Here is a 19,293-nt window from a genome sequence, read left to right on the forward strand (position 1 = left end):
TCTGAATGCGAGGAACCTCTGTGGATGGATGCTAAGGATCCTTAGGGACCTCCCCTAGCCTTCCCAACCTGTCCCACGCTTTCCTTCCTTCTCCATCCCATCTGCACAACCAAACCCTAATTAGCACACAATCACAATCATTCCACACATTTAAAGGGAAAATACAAAAACATGTCTTTCATGAAACAAACAGCTTAGATCCATGAATTTCCACTTATTAGAGGTAACAGCAGCATTGGTAGAAGTTTCCTTCACATTCCTTGCAGTATAGAGGTTAGACTAGTTAAATTAGGGTTTCCTAGGTTTACATGCTTTGATTTGCTTTCAGATCATTTTCTCGAAGTAGAGTAGTTTTCTCTGAGTTAGCTTTCGTCCATCATTGATAAAGCTTCTTTTGTGAGCCTATAGAAGTTGGCTTGAGCCCTAGCGGACTTGTGCCAGCTGACCAAGTGACAGCTGCGACAAGAGCTAGTACTTGTGCATACAGCACCGTCGCTTCCAAGTTTGTACGAACTACCGGGTTGATAAAATGAGAGACAGGAAGCCACAGGAGTTGTAGCATTATTGCTACAATACTGGAGCTCACCACCATCCAAGAAAAGATAACATTTTCTTCAAACAATTACCATACTTTTACATTTTCCACAAGCAACTACTATACTATTACATTTGCATGTAAGAATTTCTTCAAACACTTTACACGCAAACTAATATAGAAAACTATTTTCATACAAGTAAGAATATATCAACTAAAATAATACTATTACACATCAATACTATCCCACAAAAAACATACTCATTTGGGAATTTTATCAAACAATTTGCATGCAATTAATCATTGAACCATTTAAACATTTCATCAAACACTTTGCGTGAAAACTAATATAGCAAATGATTCAGTACATATATCTTAAACTGTAGTAGTACAAGCTATGAAAACTGACCATATGATCAGTGGAATTATTCCTGAGCATGGTTCAAGTTTCAGCTTCTGAGATTTCATAGATGAAAAGTTATAACAAAATACCAACACAAACTTATTTGGTGCACAATTATATGAGTATCAAGAAAGCATGATTTACACTGGTCATATCTCGTAGAATATATAGAATAAATGTCTGAAATTTTTATCGCAATATAAGCGGGATATTCTCTCATTGTGGAAAACATTTCAGCTCCTGAGAGTGCCCCAAAGAAATTTTATAACAAAAATGCGAGTGTGACCTGTTTAAGACCTGATTTTAGGAGCATTCAAAAGGCTCGAATCCGTCTGCTCATATCTCCGAAATATTGCGACCCAATATCTAAGATTTCTACCACATAATCATTGGTATTTACCCTCAATGTAGATGATTTTTCATATTCTGAAAGCCTACAAAAGAAAATTATTGCAGAAATACCAACATGACCTATTTAAATGTGCATTCAGGAAGGTCATCTTCCTTATATCATAATTCCTAAAGTAATGTGAACCAATATCTGAAATTTTTACCCCATTATCAGTGGGATTTACCTTTAGTATGGAAATTTTTTGACTTCTAGTATTCCACAGAAAAAAAGTTATAATAGATATGACAAAAAGCTCTAAACTTAACCTTTGTTCTTCATTTTAGCTATGATAGACCCCATCGAGTCCAAGTGTTTGAACCATGCTCTGATACCACTTGTAACAACCTTCGAGGTAAATGTGCATATAAAAAACATAATATGAACAAAAATACAATAAACATATCAGCCATAAGAATCCATATATATATATATATATATATATATATATATATATATATATATATATATATATATATATATATATATATATATATATATATATATATATATATATATATATATATAGGTATATGAATTTTCACATGAAAATCAAGGGAATGAATTTTTCATTAATAAATGCAATGAACCAACCGGTGATGGGACTACCACATTCCACCTGACCATAGATTGGCTAAGCCAATGCTCTCTTCAGCCAATCACCCCCGTGTCATATTCCAAGCATGAATGTGGGACTCGTATAACACATCAAAAAACACCAATCAATGTGGATTCCACCAAAGTTCTTCGTCTACACCGTGAGGAATTTGGGTGCCTCCTAGTCTCTTAGGCCTTACTGTGCATACGAAGTCTAATCTAAGGATTACTAGGCCCTACACCAAGACATGCTCTCTAGGATTTACCATGCATTCCACCCCAGAATCAATAGGCCCAATGGAGAGAAAATCCTCCTCTTGGCTTTACGGTGTATCCTGCCATTCACCGGCAAGGATTCCTAGGCCCACCGAGGCACACAATCTAGCTTTATTGCAACCCACAGTTCGGTTCAGGGGTCACTAGGCCAGCGGCTTCGTGCATCCTCAGTCTAGTTTAAGGATGACTACCGCTATGTGTTTGTCAATTCAGAGATCCACCCCACTCAGCTTTGAATCAAATCCAGCCATCCTCTACAAAACACATGAGAGAACCCATCTCATCAAAGCTATCAGGAAATCGCAAGGCTAGGCTGAAAATGTTGTGACACCTGACAAAACCAATGCCATGGTAGAAAAAGAAATGCATGCAATGCCATGCATGCCAAATCTAACAAAGAAAATACACATGAAATTTGATACCTACAATGAAGCCTATTGTATCGCTTGATCCTGCCTTTCCCTACTTGATCCTTTCTTCCTCTTGCCTTCCCTGCTTCTCTTGCCCTAATGCCAAAGTATGATAGAGAGAGAGAATAATGAGAGAGCTTAAAATGTAAACTAACTAAGTCTTTCCCACTGATCGTCAGAAGCCGCTTTGTTAATTAGGCCTTTATTTTCTTCATTTTCCATTAGCTTCCTTCATTTTCCTCCTCACATGCAACCTGTGACCTTTTACCTTCCTCTTCTCCTATTTCCATTATTTTCATAAATAAATGTGCCAAAATACCTCTTTGCCTCTTTAGCTCCTTAGCCATTGCCTTTTCAAATTTCCTTAGCCATAAACAACCAAACGAACACCCCCTAGGATGTCTCGTTCACCATTCAACTTGGAATATATGTCCCATCATCCATGGTATTTATATATTTTTACATGGAATTTTCACAAGGGCTATTACAAAAATGGCTACATAGACCCAAGTCAGCCCTCCTCCAAGTTATCTTCATCAAAACAAAGTCAATAAAATTCAATGCTAGTCACCTCTAAGAAATTTTGTCCATCCATGATAATTTGGGCTCCAACAAATGTCATGCCCTAAAATTTTGGCCTTGTAACAACCTCATAAAATCATAGAAGAAGGTTGCACATGTGAATAGAAATTAGGGCATAAATCAATTTGATTTTTCCCTCTCCTTTTACCTTCTTATCTCTCCTTATACATCACTTTTTATTCTTCTTTCTCTTGCACAAAAATTAAGTGATTAGTTGGAAAAGCACAATTGCCAATATATAGTTGTTTGACCATATGAAGAAACACACCTTATGGCTTGGCTGAGTTGTCTAGTTAGAGGGTTGACATGGTCTTCTCAAGACAAAATTGACTCTTGACTCAAAATAGTTTTTTCTCTTTTAAATAGTCTAAATGGTAATTTGACTCATGACAAATTTTCTTAATGACTCACTAAACCATATAAGCATGAACATGATTTGACTTAAAAATAATATAATAATAATAATTTATTATTTTCTTCTTTTGTTTTTGCATGAAATATATAATGATACAAGTAAAATGATAATTAGGAGTCCAAAACCTACTTTCAATTTTCAATGTTTCTCAACCTAAAACTACTACTCCTACTCCTGCTCATATCATTCTCATCTCTAGTTCGCATACCATTTTATAGGAATGTATATAAAGAGGAAGAAAAACCATCTATGAGAGACATACATGAACAAGTACTTGTATTTATCAAAAGAAATGAAATTACTTTATTTCAAAATAATATTGTTGAAAATTCACTAGTATGTCAATAATAAATAAGACACACTACGAACAAAGTGTCATGCTAGTAGATAAGCACCACCATAGTAGTGGTTGTTTTTATTATGTAACCCACCACTACACACATAGTCATTAATGACACCATTAAGTTAATTGTTCTACACATGAATTAGAATTCCTAATATTATCATGTTAATACAAATGATGTGATTTTAATGGAGTATTATATTAGTGAATTTTCATTATGATGGGAGCTCATCGATCTGCTAGGAATTTCATAGAGCACTAGATAAGTTATTTTATTATTTTGAAAATAAAAATTGTGATTGTTTAATTTTTAATGCATTCTCCATTAGTAAATATGTAGGTTCTCAAATGCACCACCCCTAAAAAATTCTCTCTAACACTACTCTGGGTAAAAAAGGGAATTTCAAGTTTAATTAGCCAAAAGAAAAGGTGTTGATGTTATTAACGAAGAAAGGGAAGAGGCACAAAATTTTGTTGGGTGGGAGCCAGTAAGAGCATGTAGACATTGTTCCATGGGCACATGACACCATGGACATCTGAGAATGTGCATGATTCCATTATCTAACAATAGATGTTACCATCCATCCGATAGCCCTGAGTGCTTTGTACCACAAAGTTGCACAGCTGCTAACCTGGCAGAAGGGATCCGAAAAGAGACATGTGGTGCCATCATGCACCCCTCATGTTGTTTACTAATTTTCACTAGTTGTTGATGGTGTTGAAGCTGGCAACATGTCAGGGGATCTCCCCGGTAAGAAGTCCCAATTAGACCTAAGACCATTTTGTGTAGGATTCCCAGTAGTGGGTCGTGCGGTAATCCCTTGACCGTGATTTCATACATAGGCAAGTAAGATGTCTCTGTTGGTAGCAAGGATGTGACAACTGTAGTAAGCCAAGGAAGGTGCATGAGAGGTTCTAACACATGGATAGTGAGGTGAGTGCACCCCTTCAAAACCTGTAATGGTATGCGGCTTGGAATGGAACACACGAGTGAAGATGCATCACAAGATGGAAAGCAATATAATGAGCAATCCAAAGTGATGTTTAAACCAAAAAAACATATGTAACAAGATTTATACAATTGCATACAAAATAGTTCATAGACAAATGTGTAAGTTAAATAACATACAGTCCTACAACAACCAGAATAGTCGAACTGCAATAACAACATATGCATGAAAATGTGTTGGCTTTGTTATATTAAGACGTGTAAGTTCTAGTCATACATAAATCTATGTCCAACCGCTAGTTCCGATAGAGGAATGTTACAACTACAACCGCTTGTTCCTCCAAAGAGATATACTAGCTCTACGTAGTGGAGAAGCCGAGGCACATTACAATAGTATCCAAGATTTCTCTAAGATACTCTTATCAAAGCTTGGCTAACAAAAAGCATTTACAATGAGTTATGAGGGGATATTTATAGCAAAGGGTAGGGTGACCCTTGACATTCCCCTTTGTGACAGTTCATCTACCCTCATGACACTTCATCTACTCTATGACTATTACACCCAACTATTGACACTTGAACTTACACTTGACAAGACGTTACATTACAATGCACATGTACCCATGTGAGAAAAAATCGCTTGAGCAAGCCATGCAAGACATCACTATGACTCAAAAAACCATGGGAAGTTATACTCTTCGACATCCTTGCAATGATTGATAATAGCGAACTGATGCCAAGATAGGTAGTCTGCGATGGTGTCTGGGTACTCAAAGGTCACATCTTTCTGGAACTTGACTCTTGCCTCCATAGTATTCAGGTACGTTGCTCAAGATCCTATGTCCAACTCATCTGAAAGCATGCACATCATTGTCTTCAACGCGGCCAGACCAGTAACATACTTATGCATGGCGTTTACATTGATTAACAAGTCTCGGCTAGTGGCTATGCACATCAACTCGTTAAAGTATGAGTCAAGCTCTAGTTAGATCTGTGCCTTTTTCTTTGCCTAGGTGAGAGTCCCAATAGATGGGATTGTATGTGCGCACACCAAAACATCCATACTCTTGAATACACATGCATGAGAAGCCTGTAGACTAGTGATGAGCTATGAGAGTTCTTCATAGTTTTAGATCTGACTCCGGATGCGTTCCTTTAGCTCGACCACTCTAGGCTTATTCATCTTAGGCAAGTGAAGTGGGGATCCCCTGTATCTCATCATCCATGTTTTCATCTAATCAACATCATCATGCACGTTGGACAAGATACGTGCTCTTCTAGCACATCATTTTCTCCATCCGTTGAGATGGACAACTACCTTATGCACGGTACAAAACTTGGAATACAATGCCCGCATGAATGTGTCAAGGGACAATACTTCATTTAATATATCCTTCTTCAATTCTACTCAGGCAGATACTACAACCAATTCTCCTCCTTTCTTGGCCATCTATAGCTCATTAGCCATTCTCTTGTCCTAGCTATCAAAAAGTGAACACTCAAGCTAGTGGATTCGGCATATGCTCTTGTCACACGGAATGTGCCGATCTTGCAGACAAGATAGACCTTCCTAGAATCTAAAGGTATCTAGTGACAAGCAAGCCAATCAAAAACTATCTTTCTCTAAATATGCATTTATAAACAAAGGCAAAAAATTGTTTAGGCCTACCTTGGGTCCAATGCAAGTTTGTGGAAGCCTCGCTCCTTTGATCCAAATGAGCTCCCTTGTTGCAAATCTGCAAACACAAACAAGCAAACAAATTAAATAGCACCTGAAAAGCCAATATCATAAAGCATACTTAACATGATGATCAAGGAATTCATGAAACAAATGACATAAGACAATTTGTTGAGAAAAATGAATCTGATTGTATTAATTCAAATCAAAGAAGAACTTTACAACCTGTGCCTTGATGATGTACAAGCTCCTCCCAGGGTCCAACAAGAAGTCTCCTCTACTTTGACAAGTTTCACTCTCTTCCCAATGAAGCCAAAAAGTTATGTGATCTCTCCTCTCAAGCTTAACTAGGAAGTCTCAATTCCACTAGAATTTACCCTAAAAAATGTTCAGCTTCTAACCTCCTTAGCAACCAACCCAATGCCTTAATTTATAGGGCAATGGAGGGAAGTTACTAGGTCCTCCTTCAAAGGGATAGATCCTCTCATCAAGGGATTAGCTCCTTCTCTTTTGGGATGTATGAACCACCTAAGAGTGAACAATCCATGTCAAAATTCCTTCTAGAATCATCTAGAATTAACCCAAAGTGAGTTTTTTAGAATAAACTTGTGACTTTTTGACTTTCACAAGGGTTCGTACCAACTCCTTTAGGGACAGAGTGGGCAGGTCCGCAGTTTTTGTGAACAGGGGGTGCTGGACCGCAGGCAACAGTGAGAGAAAGTGCGGAACCAGAGATTTGTTGATTTTTAATGTCTTTCTCTCATTTTCAAAGCTTGACTTGAAGAGATGAGGTCTTAGACTTGCTTAGGGGGATAGTACAAGTGATGATAGAACCATACTGACTGCAAATAGTCATGGTGATGATATTTTTGTGTAACAGATCTAGTAGCATCATCGAATGCTACTCAATGTTTGTGCATGTCACACACAATCACTCATTCCTCATACTATGTAGGAGATATATGATCTTTCATAGTTGACACTCTACGATATCGTACAACTCTATGTTGAGACTCATTGAATGAGATGTTGTGCATGTCCTTCCAGCTAATCTCCAAGGATCTCAGTGTCTTGTTGGTTGCTTGGGACTTGCTTGTCTTCTAGATGCAGTGAAGCTGGTGGGTTGACCTCTTGGTTGTGAGCCATGAGGCTGATGTCTTGCTCTAACTCATGTTGCTGCATATCCGTATCAATTTTTTTAAGTGCTCGCTCTATCTCCTGACCAAAGTCCTAATCCTATGATGGTTCACTATGTTTTCCTGATGCCAATTGTTATAATAAGCCCACTACATGTACATGAGCTATTTCATCCATCTGCACAAGTTTTACCCCTTATTGTACCTATTTTTGTTGTGCTTCCTTCTCTTGTCTACATAGCTCTTGTCCCTTCCGGTGTTTCTCCTTCAACTCATGCAACTCCTTCTCTATTTCCTCCATTTTCGTTTCTCTTATCATGTTGTTGCCTCTTCACCTATACAACCATAGTTTCTTTTGCCACAAGTGGATCTGCTCCGAACTTGCAGCTTTCATCTTCCTCCATGCAATCGACGATCTTCTTCTTGCCCTTACCGCACACTAGCATGTTCACCTCTACTATTGTTGCTACTTTTGGTGCTCTTCAGGATGCTAATTCACGTTGAAAAGAGAATGCAGGTCATACAGATTGTAGTGATATTTGACAAGAGAATGTAGGTCATACTGATTGTAGCTTCGGGGGTTGAATGGATACTTCTTTATCTGCTATCCTTCAACATCCGCATCCTTGAAAATCTGTATCTCGTATAACCCAATGTGCAGCGAAAGATGGTCCAAGGCACCTTCTTCTTCCAGTCTAGGCTAGTTGTCAATCCTGTTCAGATGTGATATGTTACTTCCTGCATGATGAGTATATCTAAGGCAAACTTTGATAGAACATGTGGAGGCTTCTTCATGTTGTACATCTGTATGAATGTGCCAGAAGGTGAGGCATACCAATGAGATATGTCTATCACTCCCTCCATTGCCTCCTTTGACATGTAGGGTGGATCATGTTCAAATATCATCTTGTAAACCAAAGCAAAAAAAATATCAGATAGCCATGTGATAACTCCTCTGAAGTTGCATTTAGACAACATCTTACGATAAGTGTTCAAAATAGTCTCTGTCTGTTTCCATGCCCAATTCAAGCCCGAGAACTCCTGTCGAGCACAAATTTCATCCAAGATGTAGACGGCCATGTAGATTTACGCTTACATTCCTTTGGATGGTTGTTGAGCCCACCCTTGTTACGTGTTCCTTCAGCTGATGAGCCAACATGTTGGACCAATTACATGATTTACCTTCTCTGGATAGTTGGTCCAACGTGATTACCGAACTCTGTGGGAATTTCTTCGTGCTTTCTTGGCCATAGAATCGACATGCGAAGATGACCAAGTATTGATATGCCTTCCACAATATCTTTATCTTGTAGACCTGGTTGGGTGTCATCCTCAATTTAGTAGGCTGCTTCACCCAGTTCTTCAAAATGTCTCTGGAGTTGGCATTGATGTTGGGTAAGATGAAGGGTGTCTCCATGATGGTCATAGGCTCGGACATCTGATACATATCATCATAGTCCTGTGCCCTGAAGGCAGCAATCTTCATCCCGCTGACACTGCCAAATGTCATCGTCTCACGATCAGTTTGTGAGACGACCCAATGTATCATGTCCGTGCATGGGAATGTGGAGTATCTTCCTGCAATCTGTTACAATCTGAACTTGTGAATGTTCACATATACCTAGAGGTATTCGAGGTCTTCCACGAATGTGCTTGCAAATGCATCATTGACATCTTGCCATTTCAACTTTATGTCCTTGTCTAGAATCATCTTGGTATCTTCATAGATTGGTAGACTTGCGAAACTCCCTCAACTACTGCTCCAGTTGCACTTCCGTCATTGTCCTTTGATCCTCTCTCTTGGAGGCCATTGATCCTTAACTACAAAAAGGTAGAAAAACACCCGCTATATCTAGAGACAAAGTGACATGCATGGGAAGAAATCTAACAGCGAAAACCAAAGAAAACTTGAGAAAAGACATGGAACATACCCGAGGATTGATTGGCAAGGATTTTGCAACTTGCTATGGGAAGCTGGATGACTGGCTACCAGAACTACAAAAAATGTAGCGAAGGCTATTTGAGGAGGTTGGCTGGCTGCTGGATTTGCGCAATGCACAAACTAGGCTGGCCTGCATTATTTCAAGCGGCAGTGGTTGTAGGCCTAGTGACTGCATTGCACAATTTTCTTGGCCAGTAGTCATTGTCCCTCAGAATTGTAAAATGCAAGACTGGAGGATAGTAACTAGGCAGAAATGTGCATTTCCTGAGGGGAAGACAGACCGTTCCTCCTTTGGATTGCGCAAAGATGTCTTAGTGAGGTAGAATCTAGGCCAAGGCTGCCCAGACCCCCTAACGGGCAACTAAAACAAAATTTGAATGTGAATTCATGGTGATACTTAGTGTAAGCAGAAGTGAATGGTCGTGCATGCAAACATTGAATGAAAGATTCAGAAAATGGAACAACATGCATGTGGGTGAAGCAAGTTGCCGAATCAGTGATTGTTCGTGTAAAATCGTTTCATGCATGCGACATCAGTGAGATGTTAACAAAAATTGAACCAGTGCCAGTAGAAGCTAGTATGCATGTAAACAACAGCATGAGTTCACCGAAAAAAAAAAAAAAAACACTCACACAAGAGAAAACACAAAAAGCAACATAAATGCTGCGAAACACTGTTGAAATTTGACAATAAGAATATTCCAATTTTAATTTGTCCTTGAATCAAAATTGAGAATTAAAATTCGAATTTAGTGTCACCCGTTGTTTGAAAAATAATTAATTAATTCATCTTGAGTTAATTAGTTAGAGAAATTCAAACATGAAGTTTTTGTGAAGTCATGCAACAATTATACCTTTGATTGAGGAAGTTATCCCTTAATTAAGGAGATAAGGGTGAGTTGTATTTGAGTTCTAATTGGTTAGCTTACTTAACTAAGTTAAGTTAAATTAAATTAGTTCCAAACACTTGGAGGAACTAATTGTAAGGTCAGTCAGTTAATGCATGCATGCATGAAACTAGTGTACTCTAGATAACTGAATATTATCTTATAAATAAATCATGCATGTAAGTTCAGACAAAGGCCCAGTTGAGATTAAAGGCAAGGAAAATGTACTATGTGTTGCTAGAATTTTCCTCTAATAAAATCTCTTTCATGCAAAACGAATCCATTCCTTGAGATTTGCACAGTTTTACAGTGTGTTGGAGCAGTGTGTGAGATCAGTGTCACACAACGTTACAGCTAGAGCACCTACGGAAAATTGCACAAGGAGATAGGAGGCTTGGAGGACAGAGGAGAAGGCATATGAGTTTTCTATTTTGTCTATGAGAAGTAGTGAGAGATTTTACTGATAGATGGATAGCTGTGATAGCTAAAGCTTGTGTAATCCTGAGATATTTCCACTTGTATGATAATGCAGATAACGAGGTTTTTAACGGAGGCTTTCCCCAAAGTATTCTTATGTGTTTCATGTGTGATTGATTCTTCTTCTCTGTTATATGTGTTCTGCTTGATCTTGCTCAAATCGATTATGCTTCCGCAAGTTTGATTGTAGAAGTAGATTAACTATTTTGCTTTAGTACATTGTATAATCAGATTATTCTAAAGTGAGAATTTCTACATGGTATCGGAGCCAAGTTTATCATGGCAAAGTTTATCAGTGTAGTGAACAGTATATGAAGAAGGGAAAAGTTCGAAGGTTGAACTTCTTGATTGCAGGTACAAAATCAATTTCTTATCACACCTCAAAGTTCATCAATGGAATTCAATCGTTTGAGACTTGAGTATTCCCTGGATGGCAGCTTGAATTACATAGCATGGAAGGATCGCATGGAAACAATATTAGAAGACAATGGTTTGAAGGATTTCATTGATCCAGAAATCCCAGAAGGGATCCTCGAAAGGATCGGAAGGTGAGGCACTGGCCTCTCAACTTGAATTGGATTTTACCCTCATCACATGCATGGTTTCATCAATGGTGGGTTGTGTTTGGTACCAAGACAGTGGAACCTCATTCCACATGACCAATAATAAGAGTTTATTCAGTACCTTGGAGGAGAAAGACGTTAAGATGTCCATAGATATGGGCGATGATAGAACGTACCATGTTTCAGGTGACGACACGGTTGTTTTTCAGAGGGAGAATGGAGTTCCTCTCACCCTGACTGATGTAAAGTATGTGCCTGGATTGAAGAATAACTTGTTATTAGTTGCAATGTTGGAAGAAAAAGGCTATGATGTAGTCTTCAGTAAAGGAAAGGCATTCTTGAGACACATAGCCATGGGATAGACCAAGAGGATTGGGATTCAATTGAAGAATCTCTAGAAGCTAGAGGTAAATGATTGTGTTGCATTGAGTTCGAAATAACAATTGGTGCAAAGACAAGGCATTGGTGAGCTATGGCATAGGCCATTGGGCCACTTGCATGATGGGGCCTTGAAGATAATGCACAAAATTTCTATCAGACTTCCCAAAGGTAAACTTGATCAAGTGGACACATGCAAAGGTTGTACCTTGGGAAAGTACGCCAAGTCTTCCTTTCTTGATCGAGATAGTCAAGTTGAAGCAATCTTGGAGCAAGTCCATATAGATGTGTGTGGACCATTCTCAATAGCATCCACCGTGAAACAAAGGTATTCTGTGATTTTTGTTGATGAGTTTTCCTATAAATTCTAGATCTATTTCATGCAGAAGAAGGATTAAACGTTCTCAAAGTTTTTGTGAGTTCAAAGATTTGGTTGAGAAAGAATCAGGGAAGAAGATCAGGGCCTTGAGAAGCGACAATGGTTGAGAGTATGTCTCTCAAGAGTTTGAGGACTGCTATGTAGTAGAAGGAATTAAGCAGGAGTTGAGAACACCTCATAACCCACAACAGAATGGTGTGGCTGAGAGGAAGAACATAACGATTTTGGGGGCAGCTCGGGCGACGCTGCATGACCAAGGCCTACCATTTCACTTGTGGGATGAGGCATGCAACACAACAGTCTATTTGTAGAATAGAAGCCCATATCGCATACTTCTGATGACGACACTAGAGGAAGATTTCTCTGGGAAGAGACCAGATGTGGGTCACTTTAGGATCTTTGGCTCATTGGTATATTGCCATGAGATCAAGGATTCTCGAAAGAAGCTTGAGCTAAAAACTTGGTTGGAAATACTTGTTGGGTACATTGATACACCTTACAACTATCAGGTATACTTGCCTACCAGTCAGAGGACAGTGGTTCATAGAGATCTCAAGTTTGATGAGCACAAGACCATGCGAGTTTCCCTTGAGAGGGAGCTCCAACTAGAGGTTGTGGAGGAACTTTTGGTTCCTAAGGAGGAGGAGCCTCAGACTGATGCAAACTAGTCATATGCAAAGGTTCTAGGAGTGGAGACATCCACTCAAGCAGAGTCTTCCAGAGATGGGCCGAGGCACAAGAGAGAAGCTAACAGATTGTTGTCGGATGTGAGAGAGAATGTTGGAGAACCATCTTCTGAGCGTAGACAAAGGAGGTCACCTGATAGGTACACTGGATACATGTCCCTTGTTGGGGAATGTGTTGATACTAAACCATCTCCCTTTGAAGAAGCAGTGCAGCAGCCGATTTGGGTTGATGATATGGTGGAGGAGTATGACTCCATAGTTTAGAACAATGTTTGTGATGTGGTTCACAGATTGGAGAGCAAGTTAGTTGTGAGTTCCTATTGACCGTACAAGGTAAAGCAAGCTATTGATGGTGGTGTGGAGAAACATAAGGCAAGGTTTGTTGCCTATGGTTTCTCACAGGTCAAGGAGATCGACTATGATGAGAATTTTCCTCATGTAGCAAGGTACTCATCTATCAGATCGATGTTGACACTATCAGCACAGATGGGTTGGAAGATCCATTAGATGGATGTCAAGGCTGCGTTCCACAATGACAAAATTGAGGAAGAGGTGTACATAGAGAAACCAGAATATTTTGAGACCTTCGATCATGGGTTGTATGTGTGCCAACTCAAGAGAGCTTTGTATGTGGTGAAGTAAGAAACTCGTGCTTGGTACACCAAGATTAACAACTACTTCACCAGGGTGGGCTTCACAAAGAGTGAAGCAGATGCAAACTTGTACCATATCATGGTAGAAGGTAAGTAGTTTATCATTGTTCTTTATGTTGATGATCTGATATTGACAGGTGATGATCAAATGATCATGTCTTGCAAGGAGGACCTTGGAAGAGAATTTGAGATGAAAGAGATGGGTCTCATGCAGTACTTCCTTGGCATGGAAGTGTTGTAGAAGGATGAGGAGTTGTTTGTGTCTCAAGGCAAGTATGCCAATGAGATACTCAGGAAATTCTGCATGGAGAAGTGCAAGCCCATGCAAAGTCCTTTATCAGGTAACTGGAGGAAGGAGGATGATACTTCAGGAGAAGTAGTAGAAGCTACGATGTATCGACAGCTTGTGGACTCATTGATGTACACACGACCATATTTGTGTTGTGCAGTGAACCAACTGAGTGAAGCTATGGTTCGGCCTACCAAGTTGTTTTGGAACGTAGCTAAGCATGTTTTCAGATACCTGAGAGGCACATCTCAGTATGGATTATGGTACAAACAGATAGAGGGAGTGAAGCTATAGGTCTTCACGAATGCAGAATGAGGAGGGAGTCCATCATCTTGGAAGAGCACATCAGGAGGAATTTTCAACCTTGGGATAGCTAAAGTTTCATGGTACAGTAGGAAACAACGGTTAGTTGCACTCAGCTCAGGAGAGGTTGAATACATTGTTTCAACTTAGGCAGCATGTGAGGCCATTTGGATGCGAAAAATTCTAGTTGGTTTGTTTGATTAGAGGATGGATCCAACTGTGATTTATTGTGATAATCAAAGTTATATCAAACTCTATGAGAATCCAGTATTTCATGACAGGTGCAAGCACATCGACATTTGATGTCATCATCTGAGAGATTGTGTGTCGAGCAGGACCATGTTGTTACATTATTTTTCGACTGAGGAGCAAGATGCTGACATTTTGACTAAGGCTTTGTTAAAGTGTAAATTTGAGTTCCATATAGATAGGATCGGGGTGGAAGATAATCCATTTCTTGTTGAGAGCAAGTGTTGAAATGTGGCTACAAGAATATTCCAATTTTAATTTGTCCTTGAATTAAAATTGAGAATTAAAATTCGAATTTAGTCTCATCATCTATTTGAAAAATAATTAATTAACTCATATTGAGTTAATTAGTTGGGGAAATTCAAACATGAAGTCTTTATGAAGTCATGCAACAATTATCCCTTTGATTGAGGAAGTTATCCCTTAATTAAGGAGATAAGGATGAGTTGTGTTTGATTTGTAACTAGTTAGCTCAGTTAACTAAGTTATGTCCAGTTAAATTAGTTCCAAACAGTTGGAGGAACTAATTGTGAGTTCAGTCAGTTAATGGATACATGCATGAAACTAGTGTACTCTAGATAAATGAATATTCTCTCATAAATAACTCATGCGTGTCAGTTTAGACAAAGGCCCAGTTGAGAGTAAAGGTAGGGACAGTGTACTATTAGTTGCTAGAATTTTCCTATAAAAAAATATCTTGCATGCAGAAGGAATTCATTCCTTGAGATTTGCACATTTTTACGTTGTTTTGGAGCAGTTTGGTGATATCAGTGTCACACAAAGTTATAGCTGGATCACCCAGGGAAAACTACGAAAGGAAATAGGAGGCTTGGAGGACAGAGGAGAATGCATATGAGTTGTCTATTTTGTCTATGAGCAGCAGTGAGGGATTTTACTAAGAGTTCGATGATTGTGAAAGCTAGAGCTTGCATAATCTTGAGATATTCCCACTTGTATGATTGATCCTAATTGGATCCATAAAGAAAGATTAAGAAAGCCATGGCTGTACCAAGTTGGGATAAACTTCAAAGAATTTAAAACAACAATCAAAAACACCTCTAAACCAGTGGTAGTGGCGGCCAACATGGAACGACGAGGACCTTGGTCAAAGAACATTGACTGAGGCCCATGGAGACTGCAGGGGAGGTGAAATTAGCCTCTGGGAGGCCCAGATCAGGAACATAGGGAGTTTTTGATGCACTATTAGTGCTTAACGCTAATCACATATCTCTGTGCGAAAACCCTCAAAATGGAGAAGCCCCGAGCACTTGGTCGCGTGGGAGCCGGGAAAACCATGGGACAAAAGGCTAAGCATTAAAGGCGAGACACACTCCAAAACTGGCGGTATTGATCGGGGGTATCCATGGGCGGTAAGCAGTTTTGATGGAAAAAGAGTGATTCCACTCAGCGCCCGATGCGTGGCAAGCGGAGGAGACAAAAAATCACCACTCATCGTGCATTAACAATTGAGCTATTCAATCGCACGAGACGAACCAATGGCATCAGATCTGGAGGCTCTAGATCTAACGGCTGAGATCATGCTCGATGGAGAAGACAGATTTGACGAGGGTTCAAGCCATGATTTAGAAGAATTTTAGGTTCACTTTGATCGCCAAGGTGGCAGATCACTCATTCCATAACGTAACCAAATAATTGAACTGATGAAGCAGGCTAGCGCAGTTCGCAGGAGGACAAATGGCCATCCCTGAGAGCCTGATGATGGTGTCGAAACACGGAACTCCAAGAACAGTTGTAAGCAGGTGATCTCATGGAGGCGAAAGAGGAAGGCAACTGCCATGAGCTCAAATGCATTTAAAGCCATGTACAGACCAGACAGAGGACATGAGTCGGGAACCAAAAGATGGAACACCGAAGACAGAAGAGAGAGAAGAGAAGAACCGGTAAGGAAAAAAGCAGAAAGAGGTCAGAGGGCCGAGTTGACCAAAGGTAGCGTCGAGCACCAGAGATCCTAAGAGACTCAAGCCATCCCTGATAGGATCTGTTAGACCAAAGAGGTCAAAGACTTAGCAAAGAAAAGAGTCTGCGTGCTCTAGTGGTTTTAGGAATCCAAGAAACACCTCGCCAAGCTAATATATTTTAGGAGACTCATATTGAGCTCTTTCATTATAATTCTCTACCTCAAGACACAATAAAATAAGGCCACCACTGAAGCTGGCCCGGAGATGTAGCCCTGGAGGGCAGGGTGAACTCCTTATTAATTTCTTGTGTTCTTATATTTTCTTACTGTATTTCTCTGTTGTTTTCCATTTTTTAGTGTTTATGTATTTGCAATCTGCTCAATCTGTTGCTTAAATAACTTAAACACACCAGCAAATGATTTTGTAATACCTCCAATTAATAATTCTTAACTCAGGTCACTCATTGGGTGATTATTAGATCAAGTGGTATCAGAGCTCTAGGTTGTAAGGTTAGACAAGCTTATGTTGGTTTAGCTATTGAATGCTCACTAGATCAAAGATCAAACTAGGAGAAGGAGAGTTGGTCAAAACTAATCCCGAAATTGGGAGTCTATCCTCAGAAGAGAATGCTAGAGGAAGGTTCAGTGGGGCCAAACCCTCAATTCATAGAAAGATTCCTAGCTATAAAGTCTATGGTAGAAGAAATGTATAGGGACTTTAGAAAGCATAAGGATGAAGATTCATCAGGTTCTAAAAAGTACAAATAAGAAGATGAGTCTCATTCCCATGACCACTCAAAAGGAAAAGCGAAGGATGGAAACTTTCTCACACCTCCTAATAGCCCTATGCATAATAAGATAGCATCTTTGATTAAGCTAGATGTTAAATTCGATTTGCCTATATATTATGGAGAGATAAATGCTGAAAAGTTGGAAAATTGGATTAGACAAATTGATGTGTCTTGCAAAGTGCAGAACATCGACTCAGACAAGAGAAAAATTCAGCTGGCAAGCCTACACCTAGGAGGTACTGCCTTGGTTTGGTGGGAAGGCAGAACCCAAGCTGAAATGAAAGGACATGGTAAGACTCTCTCTATCTGGAGTGAATTTGTTTCTGCCATCAAGAATCAATTCTATCCATTGGCCTACATGCAACAAGCCATGATGAGTTGGTAAACTCTTCAGCAATTGAAAGGGCAAAGTGTGCAAGGGTATACTCAAGAATTTAGAAAGAGAGCATTGATTATAGGGATCCCATTAGACTCACCAGAGTCCCTTTTGAAGTACATTGGTGGTCTACATAGCTACATGAGGCATAGCATCCTCATGTTTAATCCCACCAGTATAGATGATGTATCTGTACAAACTAATCATCTAGAAGCTAGAGGAAAGAATGGAAATCCATAGGTTGGGGGACCATCCCAACCCACTGCAAGCAAGAGCAGGGAGAAAAGAAAGTAGAAGTGGAAAGCAAGGAATGCTAACACTGCACAGAAAGGCAAAGCTTCATGCACTCACTATAAAAAAGAGGGGCATGATGATGAGAACTGTTGGATTCTGCATCAAGAGCTGAGACCTAAGAAGTCTGAGGGCAAGAGTAAGAAGACTGCTACAATTATTTAGAAAGATTTGGGGTCAGACTCGGGAGATGAAACAATCATCGCAACCACAGGTATAAAAGGTTGTCTGCTTTAGAGAATGCTGAAATCAAGAAGTAGGTGTAGGAGTTGCCCAAGAAGGGGTTCATCAGGCCTAGCACATCACCATGTGAGTCACCAATCGTTTTGGAGAGAAAGAAATATGGCTCATGGAGAATGTGCATTGACTACCGAGCACTGAATAAGGTAACAATCAAAAATCATTATCCACTCCCTCGTATCGATGATCTTTTAGATCAATTAAAGGAAATTGTTCATTTCACCAAGTTGGACTTGCACAGTGGATACCATCAGGTCAGAGTTTCAAAGCAAGATGCTTGTAAGAATGCTTTCAAAACAAAGTAGGGATTGTATGAGTTGCTAGTTATGCCTTTTGGCTTAACCAATGCCCTTGCTACTTTCGTGAGATTAATGAATGATGTACTCACGCCTTTTCTTGATGATTTCATTATTGTGTATCTGGATGACATTCTGATTTTTAGTAAAACATGGGAGGAACACTTAAAGCAAGTTAAGGAGACATTAGATGTTTTTAAAAGAGAAAAAATTTATGTTAAACTCTACAAATGTGAATTTGGCAAAACCTCTCTAAATTATTTGGGTCATATAGTAGGGGGTGCTGAATTGAAAATAGATCCCTCTAAAGTGGTAGTCATTGTAAACTGGCCTAAACCCAAGTCTTCTACAGAAGTGAGAAGCTTCTTAGGAGCAACAAAATATTGGAGGAAGTTCATTTCTAACTTTTCCTCAATTGCAACTCCCTAGATGCTTTGATAGGATTGAACAAGGTGTTTCAGTGGGTAGGTAAACATCAAAAAGCCTTTGACACCTTGAAAGAAAAGATTAGTAGAACACCTGTAATAGCACTGCCTGATCTACAAAGACCATTTGAGATCGAAATAGATGGCAGTGACTATGCCATGGGAGCAGTGTTGACATAGCACGGTAAACCCATATGTTATCATTCTAAGACTTTTAATTCTGCAGTAGTTAACTATCCTACACATGATAAAGAATTGTATGCATTAGTTCAGAGTGTGAAAAAGTGGAAACATTACTTAATGGGCAAAGAGATAGTAATACATATTGATAATCAACCGCTTCAATATCTACACTCACAAACTAAGTTGCAGCAATCATGACATTACAGATGGCTGGGTTTTCTACAACAGTTTCATTTGGTCATCAGATATAAAAAA

The sequence above is a fragment of the Pinus tabuliformis genome, chromosome 4_2, assembly GCF_031772625.1.
Source record: "Pinus tabuliformis cultivar Carrire ecotype Pingquan chromosome 4_2, CPIR1, whole genome shotgun sequence".
Taxonomy (NCBI): domain Eukaryota; kingdom Viridiplantae; phylum Streptophyta; class Pinopsida; order Pinales; family Pinaceae; genus Pinus; species Pinus tabuliformis.